Here is a 19,742-nt window from a genome sequence, read left to right as displayed (position 1 = left end):
GATGACAACTCTAAGCAAACTGGGTTTGGAAGGAACATTCCTCAATACAATCAAAGCAATCTATGAAAAAACCACAGCCAACATCCGATTGAATGGGGAAAAGTTGGAAGCATTTCCACTGAGATCTGGTACCAGCCAGGGATGCCCACTCTCACCACTGCTAGTCAATATAGTTCTGGAAGTTCTAGCCAGAGCTATTAGACAAGAAAAAGAAATTAAAGGGGTACAAATTGGGAAGGAAGAAGTCAAACTATCCCTCTTTGCAGATGATATGATTCTTTATTTAGGGGACCCAAACAACTCTACTAAGAGACTATGAACTCATAGAAGATTTTGGCAAAGTAGCAGGGTATAAAATCAATGCACAAAAATCAACAGCCTTTGTATACACAGACAATGCCATGGCTGAGGAAGAACTTCTAAGATCAATCCCATTCACAATAGCTACAAAAACAATCAAATACCTTGGAATAAACTTAACCAAGGACGTTAAAGATCTCTACAATGAGAATTACAAAACCTTAAAGAAAGAAATAGAAGAGGATACCAAAAAATGGAAAAATCTTCCATGCTCATGGATTGGAAGAATCAACATCATCAAAATGTCCATTCTCCCAAAAGCAATTTATAGATTCAATGCCATCCCAATCAAGATACCAAAGACCTTCTTCTCAGATCTGGAAAAAATGGTGCTGAAATTTATATGGAGACAGAGGAGACCTCAAATAGCTAAAGCAATCTTGTACAACAAAAACAAAGCCGGAGGCATCACAATACCAGATTTCAGGACATACTACAGGGCAGTTGTAATCAAAACAGCATGGTACTGGTACAGAAACAGATGGATAGACCAATGGAACAGAATTGAAACACCAGAAATCAACCCAAACATCTACAGCCAACTTATATTTGATCAAGGATCTAAAACCAATCCCTGGAGCAAGGACAGTCTATTCAATAAATGGTGCTGGGAAAACTGGATTTCCACGTGCAGAAGCATGAAGCAAGACCCCTACCTTTCACCTTACACAAAAATCCACTCAACATGGATTAAAAACTTAAATCTACGACCTGACACCATCAAATTATTAGAGAGCATTGGAAAAACCCTGGTACCGGCAATGACTTCTTGGAAAACACCCCAGAAGCACAGGCAGTCAAAGCCAAAATTAACATTTGGGATAGCATCAAATTGAGAAGTTTCTGTACTGCCAAAGAAACAGTCAGGAAAGTGAAGAGGCAACCGACAAAATGGGAAAATATATTTGCAAACTATGCAACTGATAAAGGCTTGATAACCAGAATCTACAAAGAAATGAAGAAACTCCACAATATCAAAACAAACAACCCACTTAAGAGATGGGCCAAGGACCTCAATAGACATTTTTCAAAAGAGGAAATCCAAATGGCCAACAGGCACATGAAAAAATGTTCAAGATCACTTGCCATCAGGGAAATGTAAATCAAAACCACAATGAGGTTCCACCTCACCCCAGTTAGAATGGCTCACATACTGAAATCTACCAACAATAGATGCTGGAGAGGATGTGGGGAAAAAGGGACACTAACCACTGTTGGTGGGAATGCAAACTGGTCAAGCCACTATGGAAGTCAGTCTGGAGATTCCTCAGAAACCTGAATATAACCCTACCATTCAACCCAGCCATCTCACTCCTTGGAATTTACCCAAAGGAAATGAAATTGGCAAACAGAAAAGCAGTCTGCACATTAATGTTTATTGCAGCTCAATTCACAATAGCTAAGACCTGGAACCAAACCAAATGCCCATCAACAGTAGACTGGATAAAGAAATTATGGGACATGTACTCTATAGAATACTATACAGCAGTCAAAAACAACGAAACCCAGTCATTTGCAACAAGATGGAGGAATTTGGAAAACATCATGCTGAGTGAAATAAGCCAGTCCCAAAGGGACAAATATCATATGTTCTCCCTGATTGGTGACAACTAACTGAGCACCAAAGGGGAAACTTGTTGAAGTGAAATGGACACTATGAGAAACAGTGACTTGATCAGCTCTTGTCCTGATGGTTGATGTACAATGTAATACTTTATCCATTTTAGTATTTTTTTTGTTCTAGTATCATTGGTTGAACTCTGTAATTAACACACAATTATTCTTAGGTGTTTAAATTTTAACTGAAAAGTGACCCTGTTAGGAATTTGGAAAACATTATGTTGAGTGAAATAAGCCAATCCCAAAGGGACAAATTCCACTTGTTCTCCTTGATAGGTGACAACTAACTGAGCACCAAAAAGGAAACCTGTTAAAGTGAAATGAACACTATGAGAAATGGTGACTTGATCAGCCCTCACCCTGACTGTTGATGAGCAGCTTAATATGTTATCCCTCTTAGTATTGTTTTTGTTTGTTCTACTTAATAGTTTTGGTTGAATAATGTAATCAATACACAATTCTTCTTAAGTGCTGAAACTTAACTGAAAAGTGATTGCTGTTAAATATAAGAGTGGGAATAAGAGAGGGAAGAGATGTGCAATTCGGGACATGCTCAAGCTGACTTACCTCAAATGGTGGAGTTAGAAACATACCAGGGGATTCGAATTCAATCCCATCAAGGTGGCATGTACCAATGCCATCTCACTAGTCCCAGTGATCAATTTCTGTTCACAGTTGATCGTAATGATAGGACTAAGAGTCGAAGGGATCACATAAACAAGAATAGTGTCTGCAAATACTAGCTGATAGAATCAAAAAGGGAGAGAATGATCCAACATGGGAAGTGAGATACACAGCAGACCCATAGAATGGCAAATGTCCTAACAGCACTCTGGCCTCAGAATCAACCCTTAAGGTGTGCAGATCCGGCTGAAAAGCCCATGAGAGTATTTCAGGCATGGAAAGCCAAGACACTCTGGCAAAAAAAAAAAAGGACCTAAATGAAAGATCTCCACGAGTGAGATCCCAGTGGAAAGAATGGGTCATCAAAGAAGGAGGTACCTTTCTCTGAAGGGAGGAGAGAACTTCCACTTTGACCATGGCCTTGTCTAAATATGATCAGAGTCGGTGAACTCAGGGGGCTTCCATAGCCTTGGCAGCTCATGACAAGAGCCTAGGGTGATTACTGATGCCATAAACAAGAGTGTCAATTTGTTAAGTCAACAACAGGAGTCACTGTGCACTTACTCCTCATGTAGGATGTTTGTCCTTAGTGTGCTGTACATTGAGATTTAATGCTATAACGAGTACTCAAACAGTATTTTTCACTTTATGCTTCTGTGTGGGAGCAAACTGTTGAAATCTTTACTTAATGTATGCTAAACTGATCTTCTGTATATAAAGAGAATCGAAAATTAATCTTGATGTGAATGGAAGGGGAGAGGGAGTGGGAAAGGGGAGGGTTGCGGGTGGGAGGGACGTTATGGGGGGGAAGCCATTGTAATCCATATTCTGTACTTTGAAAATTTATATTCATTAAATAAAAGTTAAAAAAAGAAACAAATTTCTGCTTTAATAAATTATAATAATGTTAATGAAATTTGAAACTTCTTTAAGGGAGAAGGCAAAATCCAAACTGGACAATCTTAAAAAAGCTGAAATGTAAAATGTTGACTTCCACTTAGATAAAATGAATTCTTGTTCTAATCTCTGTGGCTTTATTTACCTCCTTACCTTTATTTTTTGGCTTGGTGATGACAGTGGCCCCTCAGCATTTCTAATTTCATTCTGAAGGCTATGGTGCTGTGGAACTTCTCCACAGAGCTTGAGTAGTGACAAAATGGGAGTACATATTCATTGATAAGGTAAGCACTGGGTGCCAAGCAGTGTGGGTCAGAGTCTCAAGGTGGAGTTTTTCCATGATCTTCTGGTGCCCACACTCAGCAGCAGCAAGATCTCAAATAAGTAATATAAAAGTAACATAAATATAAAGACACAAATTAAATATAAAAATATGCAGATAGACTATTAGAACAATAGTCCAAAGTAACCCAAAATAGCTATATTCACTTCAGACTGAACTTAGAGGTCTCCCACATGGGTGCACCCTCTGCTGCTTTTCAAGTCACATTAGCAGGGAGCTGGATCAGAAATGGGGCAGCTGGGAATTGAACTGAGACCCATAAGGGATGTGAGTGCTGCTTAAATTACTGCAACATAGTGCCTGCCCCAGAATCTTTTTGGATGTCACTTCTAACACCAAAGTTTCCATGCTTCCTGAACACCAACGCAGTTCTCCAACACCTACTAATTATCAGACAGTTCAATTCTGATCCCATCTAGAGCTAGAAGAGAACTTGAAGATGCCAGACCCAAGCATGTTTGCTGTTTATGGTCTACTCTCTCCATTCTGAAGTTGTATAGTGAGCTCACAGTTATTGCCAGAAAGCTGTGTGTTATGAAGAATCAGAGCTACACCTATTACTCAGGAAATTATAAAGGCCTTAAAATCTCTGTGCTAGACAATAAGTAGAAAGCCAAATAATTTATTTCTTATAACTACATTCTCAAATAAACTCTCAAATTCATAAACCCTTTCTCAACCAGCAAAAGCTAATCTTCCCAGGCATCCTCAATGGGCAAAAACCCTACCTGAAAAAAACTACTCTGTGATACTATTTCTTTTTTTCTTTTTTTTCTTTTTGACAGGCAGAGTGGACAGTGAGAGAGAAAGAGACAGAAAGAAAGGTCTTCCTTTACCGTTGGTTCACCCTCCAATGGCCGCTGTGGCTGGTGCACTGCACTGATCCGAAGTTGGGAGCCAGGTGCCCCTCCTGGTCTCCCATGTGGGTGCAGGGCCCAAGCACTTGGGCCATCCTCCACTGCATTCCTGGGCCACAGCAGAGAGCTGGCCTGGAAGAGGGGCAACCGGGACAGAATCTGGTGCCCTGACCAGGACCAGAACCCGGTGTGCCGGCGCCGCAAGGTGGAGGATTATCCTATTGAGCCACAGTGCCAGCCTCTGTGATACTATTTAATAAACAAACATATGGGTTTTAGGATTTCCTAAAGGTGTGGAAAGACAGAATCAATTAAAAGGTCTATTCAGTGAGGTAATAAATGAAAACATCCTTAATTTGGAGAAAAGGGGACAATCAAGTACAGGAAGCACATAGAACTCTTAATGGACATGACCAGAAAAGATCTTCAGCATGACATATGGTGGTCAAACTTTCAACAGGAAAATATAAAAAAAGGATTTTAAAATGTACCTGAGAGAAATGCCATATTGCCTTCAGAGGATCTCCAATTAGATGGACAGTTGATTTGGAATCAGAAACTGTATAGGCTAGGAAAGAATGGAGAGTCATAGTCTAAGTCTTATAAGAAAAAAACTATCAACTCAGAATATTATACCATGCAAAGCTCTCATTTATGAGTGAAGGTGAAATAAAGACCTTTCATAACAAACAGAATTTGAAAGAATTTGTCACCACTCATCCAGATTTATAAATGATGCTTTAAAAGGATGTGCTACACAGAGAAACAGAAAGGCAGTCATCATTATGAAAGCATGTAAAGGCAGAAAATCTAGTAAAAGTACAAAGGAACTCCAAACCAAACAATAGGAATAGTTATGGGAAAATGGCAGGGCAAATTCCTTACTTATCAATAATAATTCTCCAATTAAAAGGTACAAACTGGCTGAATGGATTAAAAAAAATAAAATTCCTCTATTTGCTGCCTGTAAGAAACACACATGACCAACAACGATACAAACAGACTAAAAGTGAAAGAATGGAAAAAGGTATTCCATGCTAATGGAAAGCAAAAATTATCAGGAGTAGCACAAAAACTGTAAAAAGGCAAAGAATAGCATTATGTTATTATTAAAGGATCAATTCAATACGAAGATATGACTACAATAAATGTACATGTCCCAATACCAGTGCGTCTGGCTTTCTAAAAGCAATGTTAATGGATCTAAAGGGAGACACAGACTCTAATACAATAATGAGACACTTCAACACACTACTTTCATCAATGGACAAATCAACTAGGCAAAAAAACAAACAAACAAATAAACAACAGAACAAATTTACACCATGGACCAAATGGACCTGTTATCTACAGAACATGTCGTCCCCAAACTGAAGAATACACATTCTTTTCATCAGTGAATGGAACTTTCTCTAGGATATATCATATCCTAGGCCATAAAGCAGGTCTCAATAAACAAAAAAATGCCTGAAATAATATCATGTATCTTTTCTGACTACAATGGAATGAAGCTGGAAATTAACTAACTAAAGAAATGTGAGAAAACATGCAAACACATGGAGGCTGAACAACATGTTCCTAAATGAACAGTAGGTCATGGAAAAGCATAGAAGAATTCAAAAAATTCTGGAAAACAAATGAAGATGACAATATAACATATCAAAAATTATGGGATACTTAAAAAGTAGTGTTGAGGAAAGTTTATAGCAATCAGTGCTTACATCAACAAGTTGGCAAGGCAAAAATTAAATGATCTAGCAATACATCTCAAGGATCTAGAGAAACAAGAACAAACCAAACCCAAAATCAGTAGGAGGACCAGAAGAAGAAAAAAAATGGAGGATTAGGGAGTGGCATGCTTCAAAGGCTAGGGAGAAACAGTAAGGAGAATAGTGTAGGAGGTACACTCTTGGTGGAGAATTGGAGAGAAAAACACCCAGGAAGCCCAATGGGAGGAGGGGAAATGGCCTGAACCTGCATAGTGAGTGCTGATATGCAGCCAGAGAGGGTGGAGAGCCAAAGCTATGGAAAGCCAGAGCTGGCAGCATTCTTGAGATGGAGGGAGGATAGACTGTACCAACCCATGAGGTTAGAGCAGAGAGAGAATATGGTGTGTGTCCAGACTGGAGTCCAGGGTGCTGGTAGTTGCTGGCAGTTGTCAGTGGTCCTAGTGGAAGTGTAGAGGGTTGTCCAATTCCAATCAATCACTCCAAAACAGAAACTGTGATCCAGCTGAGAGAGGGCAGGTGCCATTTTAAAACAGGGCAAAACTACAGAAGCCTACAGGTGTGCACATAACAGCTCACTGAGACAGGACACTTGAAGTTAGTGCTGGCAGCAGTGGCAGGCAGGCATTCAGCCAGTGACTCTAGGGTGTGTGTGATCCAGAACTTCAAACAGTGGGCATGGCCCACAGCCCCCACTGACTCAGAGCTTGGCTGGGAGGCAGCTGGACAGCAATGAAGGACAGATGGGTGCCTGTGCCAGCAACGTCCTCTGGACTCAACAACTGTGGGAGACTTGAGTGCTGAGACCACGGGGACTCGGTGGCTACAAGTAAAGGTGTAGGGCATAGCTGGGTATTGATTTCCCCCATGCTCCTGGAACTTAGGTGTTACCCTGGAAACTTGCCCCACCCTAAAGCATTGGCCAGAGCCCCTTGGCCACACACCATATACCTCCTGGTAGTCACTGGAAGGGCAGGCATTCCAAGAAGCCACAGAAGCATATCCCAAAGACAAAAACAAACAAAAGGAAAAATTAAAAATCAACTCCACAAATGCTGAAAAATAAGAACCAAAATGCAAGAAACTAGAATAAGGAAGTCACCATGACCCTCCCAGAGGAACACAACATTTCAACATTAGAATGCTAAAGTAGAGATCAAGGAAATGCCAGAAATGCAATTTAGAAAATTAATCATAGGATGAGTCACTCAAAAAAAAAAAAATCAGAAGCAAATCCACAAAAGAAAATGATACATGACATGAATGAAAATTTTTTCCTAAGAAATTGAGAACTTAAAGAGAAATCAAAATGAAATTTTAGAAATGAAAATTTAAATGATCAAATAAAAAAAGTGGTGGAAATCCTTAACAGCAAACTTGATGAGGCAGAAGAAAGAATATCTGAACTAGAAGACAAACTTTCAGAAATCTTACAATCAGGCAATAAATAAATAAATAAATAAAACAAAAAGAAATTAGAAAACCTAAAAACAGTGTTGGAGATTTATGAGATACTCTCAAATGACCCAACATGTGCATCTTAGGAGTTCCTGAGCGAGTGGAAAGAGAGAAGGGAATAGAAAACTTCCCCAATTCGGAGAAAGAAAGAGATGTTCAAATAGAGGAAGCACATAGAACTCCTAACAGACAGGACCAGAAAAAATCTTCCCTACCACACATTGTAGTCAAACTTTCTACAGTGAAACATAAAGAAAAGATTCTAAAATGTGCACAAGAGAAACATCAGATTACCCTCAGAGGCTCGCCAATTAGACTCACAGCTGATTTCTCATCAGAAACCCTACAGGTTAAAAGGGAATGGTGAGATAGAGTCCAAATCTTAAAAGAAAAAAACTGTCAACCCAGAATATTATACCCTGAAAAGTTCGCATTTATGAATGAAGGTGAAATGAAGATCTTCCATAACAAACAGAAACTGCAAGAATTTGGCAACACTTGTCCAGCCTACAAAAGATGCTTAAGTATATGCTACACACAGAAACACAGAAAGATAGCTAGCATTATGAAAGGATGAGAAGGCAGAAATCCAAAGTCAACAATAGGAATATTTATGGAAAATGGCAGAACCAAGTTATCATTTACCAACAGTCACTTTGAATGTAAATAGCCTCAGTTCTTCAGTTAAAATATACAAACTGGCTGAATGACTGTAAAACAAGAGCCATCTATTTTCTACTTAACAAGAAAAACATCTCATCAACAAAGATACAAGCAGATTGAAACTGAAATGATGGAAAAAGATAATCGATGGTAACAGAAACCAAAAAACAGCTCGTGTTGCCATCCTAAAATCAGAGAAAATAGACTTTAACATAAAAACTGTTAAAAGAGATTAAGAAAGGCACTATGTAATAATTAAGGGATCAAACCAAGAAGAAGATGTGACTACAATAAATGTATATACACCCATTACAGGGCACCTGGCTACTTAAAAAATGTTAATAGACCTAAAGGTAGACAGACTTCAATACAATAGTAATGGGAGATTTCAATACCCCACTTTTAGCAACGGACATATAATGCAGACAGAAAATTAGCAGGGAACAATAAAGTTAATTGACACTATAGAATACAAATTCTTCTCACCAGTGCATGGAACTTTCTTTAGGATAGATAATATGCTAGGCCACAAAGCAAGTCTCAGCAAATTCAAAAAAAAAAAAAATTATTCCATGCATCTTTGACCACAATGGAATAAAACTAGAAATCAACAACTCAAGAATCTCTAGAACATATATAAACACATGGAGACTGAACCACAAGCTCTTGAATGAACAGTGGGTCATTGAAGAAATCAAAAAATTTCTGGAAACAAATGAAGGTGATAATACATCATATCAAAACCTATGGGATACAGCAAAAGCAGTGTTAAGAGGGAAGTTCATAGCAATCGGTGCCACCAGGAAAAACTGAAAAGGTACCAAATAAATGAGCTATCCATGCATCTCAAGGACCTAGAATATCAACAACAAACCAAACCCAAAACAAGTAGGAGGAAAGAAATAGTTAAAATTAAAAAAGAAACAAAATTGAAACAAAAAATACAAAAAAAAATCAGTGAAATAAAAAGATGGTTTTTTAAAAAGATTTAAAAAAATGATACACCATTGGCACAACTAACCAAAAAAAAAAAAAAAAAAAGAAGAGACCCAAACCAATAAAATCAGAGATGGAAAAGGAAATATAACAGCAGATATCATAGAAATAAAAAGAATCATCAGAAACTATTAAAAGAGCAGTATTCCAACAAACCAGGTAACTTAGAAGAAATGGATATATTCCTAGAAATATACAATTTACCAAAGTTGAGTCATGAAAATATAGAAAACCTAAATAGACCAATAACCAAGATGGAAATTGAATAAGTAATAAAGACCCTCCCAACAAAGAAAAGCCTAGGACCAGACAGCTTCACTGCTGAATTCTAGCAGATATTTTAAAAAGAACTAATTCTAACAAATAGGAGGGAACCATCCCAAACTCCTTCTATGAAGCATACATCATCTTAATGCCTAAACCTGGAAAAGATGCAACAGAAAAAGAACTATAGATCAATATCCCTAATAAACATAGACACAAAAATCCTCAACAAAATAGCTGATTGAATCCAACAAAACATCAGAAAAATCATTCATCATGACCAAGTGGGATTTATCCCAGTATTCAGTGATGGTTCAACATTCACAAATCAATTAATGTGATACACCACATTAGAAAACTGAAGAAGAAAAATCATATGATTATCTCAATAGATGCAGAAAAAGCATTTGATAAAATACAATATTCTTTCATGATGAAAACCCTAAGCAAAATGGATGTAGAAGGGACATTCCTCAACACAATCAAGGCAATATATGACAAACCCATGGCCAGTATCCTATTGAAAAGGTAAAAGCTGGCAGAATTCCTCCTAAGATCTGGAACCAGACAAGAATGCCCACTCTCACCATTGTTATTTAATCTAGTCCTGAAGGTTTAGCTCTAGCTAAAACCTTAGGCAAGCCAAAGAAATCACAGAGATACAGATCAGAAAAGAGGAAGTCAAACTATTCTTATTTGCAGATGACATGATCCTATATATAGGAGATGCAAGACTCCACTGAGAGACTACTGAAACTCATAAAAGAGTTTGGTAAAGTGGCAGGATATAAAATCAACAGAAAAATCTATAGCCTTTATATACACAGACAATGTCATGACTGAGGAAGAACTTTTAAGATCAGTAGCATTCACTATTTGTTAAACTCTTTACTTAGTGTAGGGTTAATCTTATGAGTATAAAGTAAAATGAAAATATATCTTTATAAAAATTAAGACTGCAAAAGGAGAGAGGAGGAGGGAGGGTGGGATGAAAAGTATCAATATGTTCCTAAGTCAGTATATATGAAATACATGAAATTTGTATACCTTAAATAATTTTTTTTAAATCAGCAGTGAAGCCATTTGGTTCTGGGCTTTTCCTTGTTAAAAGGTCTTTATTACTGATTCAATCTCCATCTTGGTTATTGGCCTATTTAGGTTTTCTATGTCTTTGGGAGTCAATTTTGGCAGATTGTATGTGTCCATAAAACATTCCATTTCTTCTAGGATTTTCCAATTTATTGATGTATAGCTATTTGTAGTAGCTCTTCATGATTTTTTTTAAAGATTTATTTATTTATTTATTTGAAAGGCAGAGTTGCAGAGTCAGAGAGAGAGAGAGAGAGAGAGAGAGAAGGTCCTGGCTGCTCCACTTCCAATCCAGCTCCCTAGTGATGAACCTGAGTAAACAGCAGAGGATGTCAAGTCCTTAGGCCCCTGTCCCACCATGAGACCTCAATGAACTCCAGACTCATGACTTCAGATTAGCCCAGCTATGGCAGTTGCTGGCCACTTGGGGAGTGAACCAGTGGATGGATGATATATGACTGAATGAACAGATACTAACATGTCTCCCAGGAATGAGAATGTTCTTGTGAGAGGAGAATCTTAATGTCCCTATGGGTTAGCTCTTCAGATCAAGGATATACCACAGCTACTTCTCAGGCTTAGGGCATAAGCTACTACCTTGCTTTCTTCCAGAAAGAATGAGCTAGGATTAAACTGCACAGTCCTAGGGACTGAGCCACTGGGAGCATCTTAGATCACCACTCACACAGTTTTGAAACTTAGGACAAGGAAAAGAGTGAAGGGAGCTTTCAGGAGACACCACCTTGTAAACTTTACAAGGGAACAAGCCGACAATTCATGATGAGATATCTGCATTTATGGTAGCTAAAAGGACATGTGCAGATATTTTTTAAAATTATTTTACTCATTTGAAATGTAGAAAAATAGACAGAAAAAGAAAGAATTTTTTTCCTCCTTCATCGATTCACTTCTCAAATGCATGCAACAATGATGACCAGGCTGAAGCCAGAAGCCAGAAACTGAATTTGGGTCTCCCATATGGGTGATAGAGACCCAAGTATTTAGGCCATCATCCACTGCTTACAAGAGTGTGTAATAGCAGCAAAGTGGCTTGGAAGGAAGGCTGATACTCTGATATGGAATATGGACATCTGAAGTGACATCTTAACACCTGTTGTAGAATCAAAATCAAAATGGAGTGAGTGTGGCTAAGATATGATTTCAGATCTCTTGCTTCTGTACATATTAGCTTTGCTTGATAATGGCTAATGGTGTATCTTGTAAAACTATGTGGGCCAAAATTCCAAGGAAATAAGTTGAGAGAAATGTGTCCTGCACTGTTATCTTGCAACCATATTTTATAGTTGTTATTGTTCCTGGGTTTGTTATTGTTAACTGTTATCTTACAACCATATTCTGTTGTTTTTTTTTTTTTATTGTTCACTGCATACCAGGGGTTTGAAATTGTGAGCCTTAGTGGAAGAATGACTGTAAAAAACTGTGTAACTCGCTGTTGGGGACCACACTCTGGTAAGGAGTGATGGTCCCAATCAGATGCCTTGCCTCTCATTTTCAATTAAATTCACATATGACTGTCACTTGTTTTTGTAATATTCTATTTTAGCTGATGAATGGATGCAACACTGCTCTAAACATCCACCAAAGCAGAGTTTTTACATGAGAATGATAAATAGATTTTCTCCACTGTCTTCTTATGTGAAATGTTCACAAATAGAAAACAAACCATTTTTTATTCCTGGGGGAAAATCCTGATTGTTCTTTGGAAAAATGCTGAAATACTGAAGCTGAATGAAAGGTATCATGGCAGAAAATATTTAATAGTGTTGGGAACTTCAGAGGGGAAGGTGCCATTTGACAATGTGGGGCTAAATGCAGATATTTAGGATTTATTTCCACATATAATGGTTTGTCCCCTTTGAAACCCGTGGGGAAATTTAATCCAAATTATCATAGTAAGAGATGAGATCATGTGGAACCTGAGAGGAGGTGATTAGGATCAATTCTTTCATGTGATTAATGGGTTGCAGGTTTATCTCCAGGGGTCTGTTTCAGCAGTCACTTTACATTAGCCTCTCCTATACTCAGCTTTATTGGTCCACATGGTTCTTGTGCTAGGCCTTTGCCAATAAGAAGGCCAGCACCAGATGTTGCCCCCAAACCTGGGACCTAATCCTTGAGCCAAATAAAACCATTTCTTTGTAACTTACCCAGTCTGATACTGTGTCACTAACAAGAGAATACAGATTAAGGTCCCGAGGAAGAGCCATGCTGAGAGGTCAGGGTCATGGACTAGAAATCTTGTTTCCCAACTCAGGGGGACCAGATCACCCCAGGTATGAGAGGAAGGTTTAAGGATCCTACAGATAACAGCAGATCCCCCCAGTGAATAGCATATCTGCAGACATACTCTCTCTGAGGACCTCTCATCCTACCACACTATTTAGGGAGATGTGCGGCTATCCAGAGGGCCTCCAGCGCTGACCAGAAGTTTCTGTGTGCAGGAACAGGACAGAATGCCCAGGGGCCCAGCTACCTGCTCAATTCGAGCAAACTGGCCCAACACACTCACCATTTCCTTGCTTCCGTGATATTCAGGCGCCCTCTTGAGGGGTCTGGTGATGACCGAAATTTGCAGAGCAACGGAGCCAGCTAAGGCCTCTCTCGGGAGCAGATCCGGGGAGTTGAGTACAGCGGTGCCAAAAAATAATATCGCACGTGGTTCCCCAATGATGCCCCTGGGCGCCTTGATTGAACAATTTGCCCAACCGGCAAGAATGCACGAAGTCAGAAAAGGTGTAGCCAATCAGAATCCCTTTAAGGTTCCTTGCGACTATTCCTGGAGAGGGAGAAGCTTGGACTTAAGCTGCCTCCTTCTCTCAGATGGCAACTCTTCTGGCGGTAGGAGGCACTTTCCCCTCTCGATGGTCCCACCTCCTTGGATCCCCCCTCTTTCTCCCTCCCTCCAGTGATCACAATCCTACTGAGATCTCGTGATCCTGCGCTTGCAGTAACCTGCTTCACATGAGCTACAATTTACAAAATGTTGGCTGGACTGTGGGCCTTTCTTTTTCTTTGTATTCATAGCTTATTTTATGAGGTTGTTTGACAATTTTTATATTGATTTTAAGACTAAAAACATTATGTAGGTTAGTTTTTTGTTTCATTTCTCTTATAAGCATTTGATTTCTAGTCTGTGTTTTGTCCTTTAAAAAGTTTTCCATTTGTTTCTTGCTGGTACATAGTAACCCAGTTGATTTTTATGTATTTATTTTATACCTAGTAAGCTTAATTATCTTATTAGTTTTATTTACCTAGGGATTATGTTGTATTTTCTCTGTATACAGTAGTATCATCCAATATATTAACAATTTTGTTGCTTAAAAGTTTATCAAAAATTTATACCTAATTTTCCTTTTTTGTTGTTTTATTTACCTGATTATACTTCCAAGATGAAGTTGGAAAGAAACAATGAGAAGAGATAGACTTATCTAGATCTGTTCCCAGGAAAAAAGCTTGCAATGTTCTGTAGTAATTATGCTGCCTTAGGTTCATTTTATACAATCTTAGTCGGAATGTGGAAGTTGCTATTTTAATATTCTATTAGTTGTTGTGTGTTTATGGCCCAATGATGAATTTTATTACATGTTTTTTAACATTTACTCTAACTGATCACATTATTCTCTTGTATTTTTCACCCATGTGAATGTTTACTCTATTTGTTCTGGTCTGTTAACCTCCTTTGAACATTTTAGTATATTCTGTTCATTATTAATTTATGATCATTTCATATTTTTGCAGAACAACCCCCCAAACTAGTTGGAAGTGTTGTTTTAGAACCCCAAACATGGCCTACTTGTTCAACATGCAGAAAGCCAATTACTGACATCAATGTAGAAGGAAAAAGGTGTTTATTTTAAAGACAGAGCAAGAATCCATGCAGCTATTGCTTAATTCCTAGACTCCCCAAGGAGTAAGGGTTGAAGGTTTTTATAAATGAAAGCTAGGACTGACAGGTGGAGGTTTATCTTGTGCGCAAGGCCCTGGTGTTTCAGTGGTACTCATGACCTTCCTTTGATTGGTGGCATGGTGCACTTTAGGGAATTTTTTTTACAATGGCCCAGTGGGCTTCAGTTAGTCTGGGGGACTACATATAAGTGGTGGTTGTCTTTTGCCCAGACCTGGAATTTCCATGCTGAACCCGGAATCCCCCTAAACAAACCCATCCAGGGAATATTGACCAGCAGGATTTGATCTACTACAGGAGCAAGTGCCTCCTTGTACTGTGGGAGAAGGGCATTTAATTTTAATCATATCCTTTGCCTTTTACATTAAAAGCATTCTAGGTGCAAGCACATAGGTGATGAGTGATGTAATAAAGTATATTTAAAAGGTAAGAAAGCAAGCACAAACATGAGTGGGCATAATTGAAGAGTAGAGTTGGTCAGAGAGAGAATGAGTAGGGGAAAGGAAATACAGAGATGGCACCTCATCACCTCCATTAATCTTGATCTCCAATGGAAGAGAGCATAAGCACCTCCCAGCACCTCCTTTTATGAGATAATGTGGTCACTTGTGAGGTATATGGCAGCTCCATAAAATTCCAAGTGGAGCTCAATATACATATTTACATGACTTTCCCCTAGGTCCCAGATGAAAAGAAGGTTTCCTGGGAAAGGAGGTGTTCGGCCAAATATTGTAGAATTACATGGGGACAAGGCTTTATGGTTTTTGACCTCCAGCTCACTTAGCTACCTTATCCCATATCACATGAGCCTGATGATTTGTCAGTACAGCTGTATCACTTCTTCAATTCAGTGAATTTCTTTTGCTAAAGGACAAGCAAGGACCTTGGTCTAGGGAAACAAATGAAATGATGGGTCCTGCCTTTACATTATAGGAGTTCAGTCACAATATGTAATTTAATATAATAATACTTTGTTTAAAATATTTGTATCTCTTATATAGAGAGATGGTCCTTAAGTTCATTTTTATTTCATGTCCTTGTCTGACTATGTCATCAATGTAATGCTGATTCACACCAAAACTATTTCCTGTTTGGTTCCACTTTGGATGAATCTGCAAAATTTAGAAATTTTTTTCTTCCTTAAAAGTTATCTCACTGTCCACTCTGCCTGTCAAAAAAAAAAAAAAAATTGTGGGCTGTTCCATAAATCTGGGACTGAAATTTTGTTTGTAGAAATGGTTTGTTGTCTCTTTTCATTTGTAAAATATTGATTCACCCTGTTTAGTTCATAAGACATTTTCCTATTTATGTTACATTCACATTTTAATATTCTGAGTTCAAAAATTTGGTGGACTTTTGTGGTGCAATGAGAAGGCTATGCCAAGATGGCTGCTGGCAATGGAAACTGCCTGGCAACAGGCTGTGATTGGATGGCTTTGGAAACCACATGGCAATGGAGCCTGCCTGACAACAGGCTATGATTGTATGGCTTTGGAAACTGCCTGCCAACAGGCTGTTATTGGTTAGGGCATAGACAGCCCCTTGACCAGATTGGCTGCCTTGGCTATTTAAGCTGCTGTACCAACTGAAATAAATGTCTCTGGGCTGCTTGCCTCAGGCTGACTCCCAGGGTCTGTGTGGTGGCTCCATGCCTCCTGCTCTCACAACACTCCTCCTCTCAGAATGCATCAACCTCAAAATCTGGTGCCCAATGTGACTGAGAGAGAAATAGGCTGTCAAACTCGACAAGGTCCCCCCTTGATTTTGGCAAGTAGGCCCCTCGGTGTTTTGTGTGCTGTTTGGTTCTGTAAGGGTGAGCACAGAACCCCCTCCTATGCCCCTTTCCTTCTCTTTGTCCTCAGTCTAAGTGCCCCAGGTAGGCACACATCACCCAGAAGTGTAACGCTGCTTCTCAGCTCCTCCTTTTACTTTCAGGTTGCCCATCAAATTCACATAAGGGGCTGATCATCCCAGAATTCAGAACCAAGTCATCTTCCCTCACTTGACAGAGGTGACACTCCAGAGACACCATGTGGGCATACGGCCTTGACCTAATGAATCAAGGAAGTCCCCACTAAGCACAGGACATATGTACAATCTGATACACCACAGTCTGTCCGTCTAAGGCAGAGAACCCCTGCAGAATGCCATCAGCCACTGAGGTGCTAACAATTTGTTTTGTTATGGCAGCAGTGCTGTGCATGTCTTTCCTTTGGCTAGAATTGGTGTGGCGCACTGCTCTTAAGTGTTCAAACATGGGAAAGATACCCCCCTCTCAGAAGCACACACATATTACCAAACACAATGAATCTGTGAGTAAAAAGAGCCTGTCACTCCAGGCCTCTGCCTCACAGGCAACAGTTGATGATTTAGGGAGAGAGAGTTCCCACAGTGAAAATGACATGGCAGCAGACAACGCAACAATACCTAGTCAGCCACCCCCAAATACTCATGGAATGAACTTAGACAACCTCGAGGCAATAACCCATGCAAGGTCATCCCATCCTCACCCAGTGAGGACCCCCACACTTGTGGTAGTCCTCAGGCACCTCAGGCTCTCAGGGCAGCCCCATCCATATGTTTGCCATTAATGTAGGAGCGGACACAGAATTCAGGACTGGATGACCTTACTATGCTAAAAAATAAATGATCTTGGCCAGCACCACAGTTCACTTGGCTAATCCTCCACCTGCAGTGCTGGCACTCTGGGTTCTAGTCCCGGTTGGGATGCCAGTTCTGTCCCAGTTTCCCAGTTGCTCCTCTTCCAGTCCAGCTCTCTGCTGTTGCCCGGGAAGGCAGTGGAGGATGGCCCAAGTGCTTGGGCCCTGCACCCACATGGGAGACCAGGGGGAAGTACCTGGCTCCTGGCTTTGGATCAGTGCAGCACACTGGCCATAGCGGCCATTTGGGGGGGGGGGTAAACCAATGGAAGGAAGACCTTTCTCTCTGTCTCTCTCTCTCTCTAACTCTGCCTGTCAAAAATAAATAAATAAATAAATAAATAAATAAATAATTTTTTAAATGACCTTACTATGCTAAAAAAGGCTTCTCAAGAGTCAGGCCCTGACACTCCCTACTTTGAACAGGTGCTCACTTTGAGTGGATTACACTGCTCAAAGCATATCTGTCAAGACCACAGTTCTTACAGTCGAAAGCCTCCTATGAGGAAGAGGATGAAACCGTGGTGAGGAATAATGCTGCCTATGGAATTGCAGTAACCTTTGATATGCTTAGAGGCCGTGGCACCTACATATATTCTCATGAACAGGCCCTCATTGAAGTAGTTGCCTATTTTGACCAGGTCAGAGATTTGGCACTTAGAGCCTTAAAAAATATAAATCCTCCTAAATATAGTCAGCTCTTTAGAAACCTAGTTCAAGGCCCAGGTGAATGGTTCCCCTATTTCCTTTCCAGAGTATTGGAAGCAGTAGAGAAAAGATTACTGCTTGGACCCAATCAAGAAAATCTGGTCAAAAATTAGCTTGGGAAGGCGCTACTAGAGACAAAAGCTGCAATTGCCCCAATCTGTAAAGAAGACCTTTCTAAATGGATAGTAGCTACAAAGGAGATAAACCCTGCTGATACACCATACAAGCCATACAAGCCCTAACTGCAGCCATTAACAAACTGAACACAAGGAAGTCTAATGACCCTCCAGTTTATTGGGGATGTCGGGAAACAGGACACCTACGGCAAAACTGCCCAAACACTGAGATGGGGCAAGCCCAAAATGCTGTGTCCCAGATGTAAAAAAGGCTTTCATTGGGCAAAAGATTGCAAGACCAAGCCTTTAAACACTCCCAGCAGGGTGGCCCTCAAACCAGCAAGTAAGATATTGACCATTAACTGGTCAATATCTTCAATCTGAGGCCAAAATGGACCCTATACTTATATGACATTGCCTTTGTGGGTTTAATTGATATGGAGGCAGATGCCACTATCTTAAAAGCTAGGGATGCAAGAAAAATTCAACATTGGAAGACAGCACCCAGGCCCAACCTCCAAGGTGTTGGAGGATTAAAATTGGCTGATCATGTCATCATGCCTATAATGTGGTGAGATGACAGCAGAGATACAGGAACCCATCCAGGGGCCATTCCTAATGGATAGCACATAGTTACCATTGATATCAAAGATTTCTTCTTTTCCATTCCCATCATGGAGGAGGATAAGGCCTACTTTGCCTTTACAGTATGGGAGCCCAGTTTCAAGCTCCCTGCAAAAAGATTTCTCCCACAAGGCATGAAAAATTGCCCTGCCATTTACCAAAGATACATTTCTCATGCGACCAGCACACTTAAAGGTCAGTGCTTGGTCATACATTATGTGGATAATATCTTACTTGCTTACGAGAATGCAGCAACTCTGAAGGCCTGTCTAATAGAGACAGTAAGAAATTTACAATTCCGGGGCCAGTGCAGTGGTGCACTAGGTTAATCCTCCACCTGTGGCACCAGCATCCCATATGGGCACTGAGTTCTAGTCCCAGTTGCTCCTCTTCCTGTCCAGCTCCCTGCTGTGGCCCAAGAAGGCAGTGGAGGATGGCCCAAGTGCTTGGGCCCCTGCACCCACATGGGAGACTGGGAAGAAGCTCTTGGCTCCTGGTTTTGGATCAGCATAGCTCCAGCTGTTGCAGCCATCTGGGGGGTGAACCAAGGGAAGGTAGACCTTTCTCTGTCTCTCTTTCTCCCTATTTGTAACTCTACCTGTCAAATAAATAAATAATCTTAAAAAAAGAAATTTACAATTCCTGGGTTTGTCTATTGCCACAGAAAAGGTACAACATTTTCCTCCCTTTCAATTCTTGGATTATCAAATCTCCTCCCATATATCTCCAATGGGCCCAAACCTAAAAATCAAGCATAAATACTCACTTAATGAACTTCAGCAACTATGCAGCCAAATCAATTCGCTGAAGC

General features: G+C 39.9%; 1 pseudogene; it reads left to right on the top strand.

Annotated features, from left to right (window-relative positions):
* Positions 1 to 13,588: 13,588 nt before the first annotated feature.
* The window catches only part of LOC127486034 (inducible T-cell costimulator-like), a 44,568-nt pseudogene continuing 38,414 nt past the window's right edge, over positions 13,589 to 19,742 (top strand).

This window comes from Oryctolagus cuniculus, chromosome 13, assembly GCF_051225735.1.
Source record: "Oryctolagus cuniculus isolate XC-2025 breed Fujian yellow rabbit chromosome 13, ASM5122573v1, whole genome shotgun sequence".
Lineage (NCBI taxonomy): Eukaryota > Metazoa > Chordata > Mammalia > Lagomorpha > Leporidae > Oryctolagus > Oryctolagus cuniculus.
Note: the sequence above shows the minus strand (reverse complement) of the source record. Positions and strands in the feature narration are given on the sequence as shown.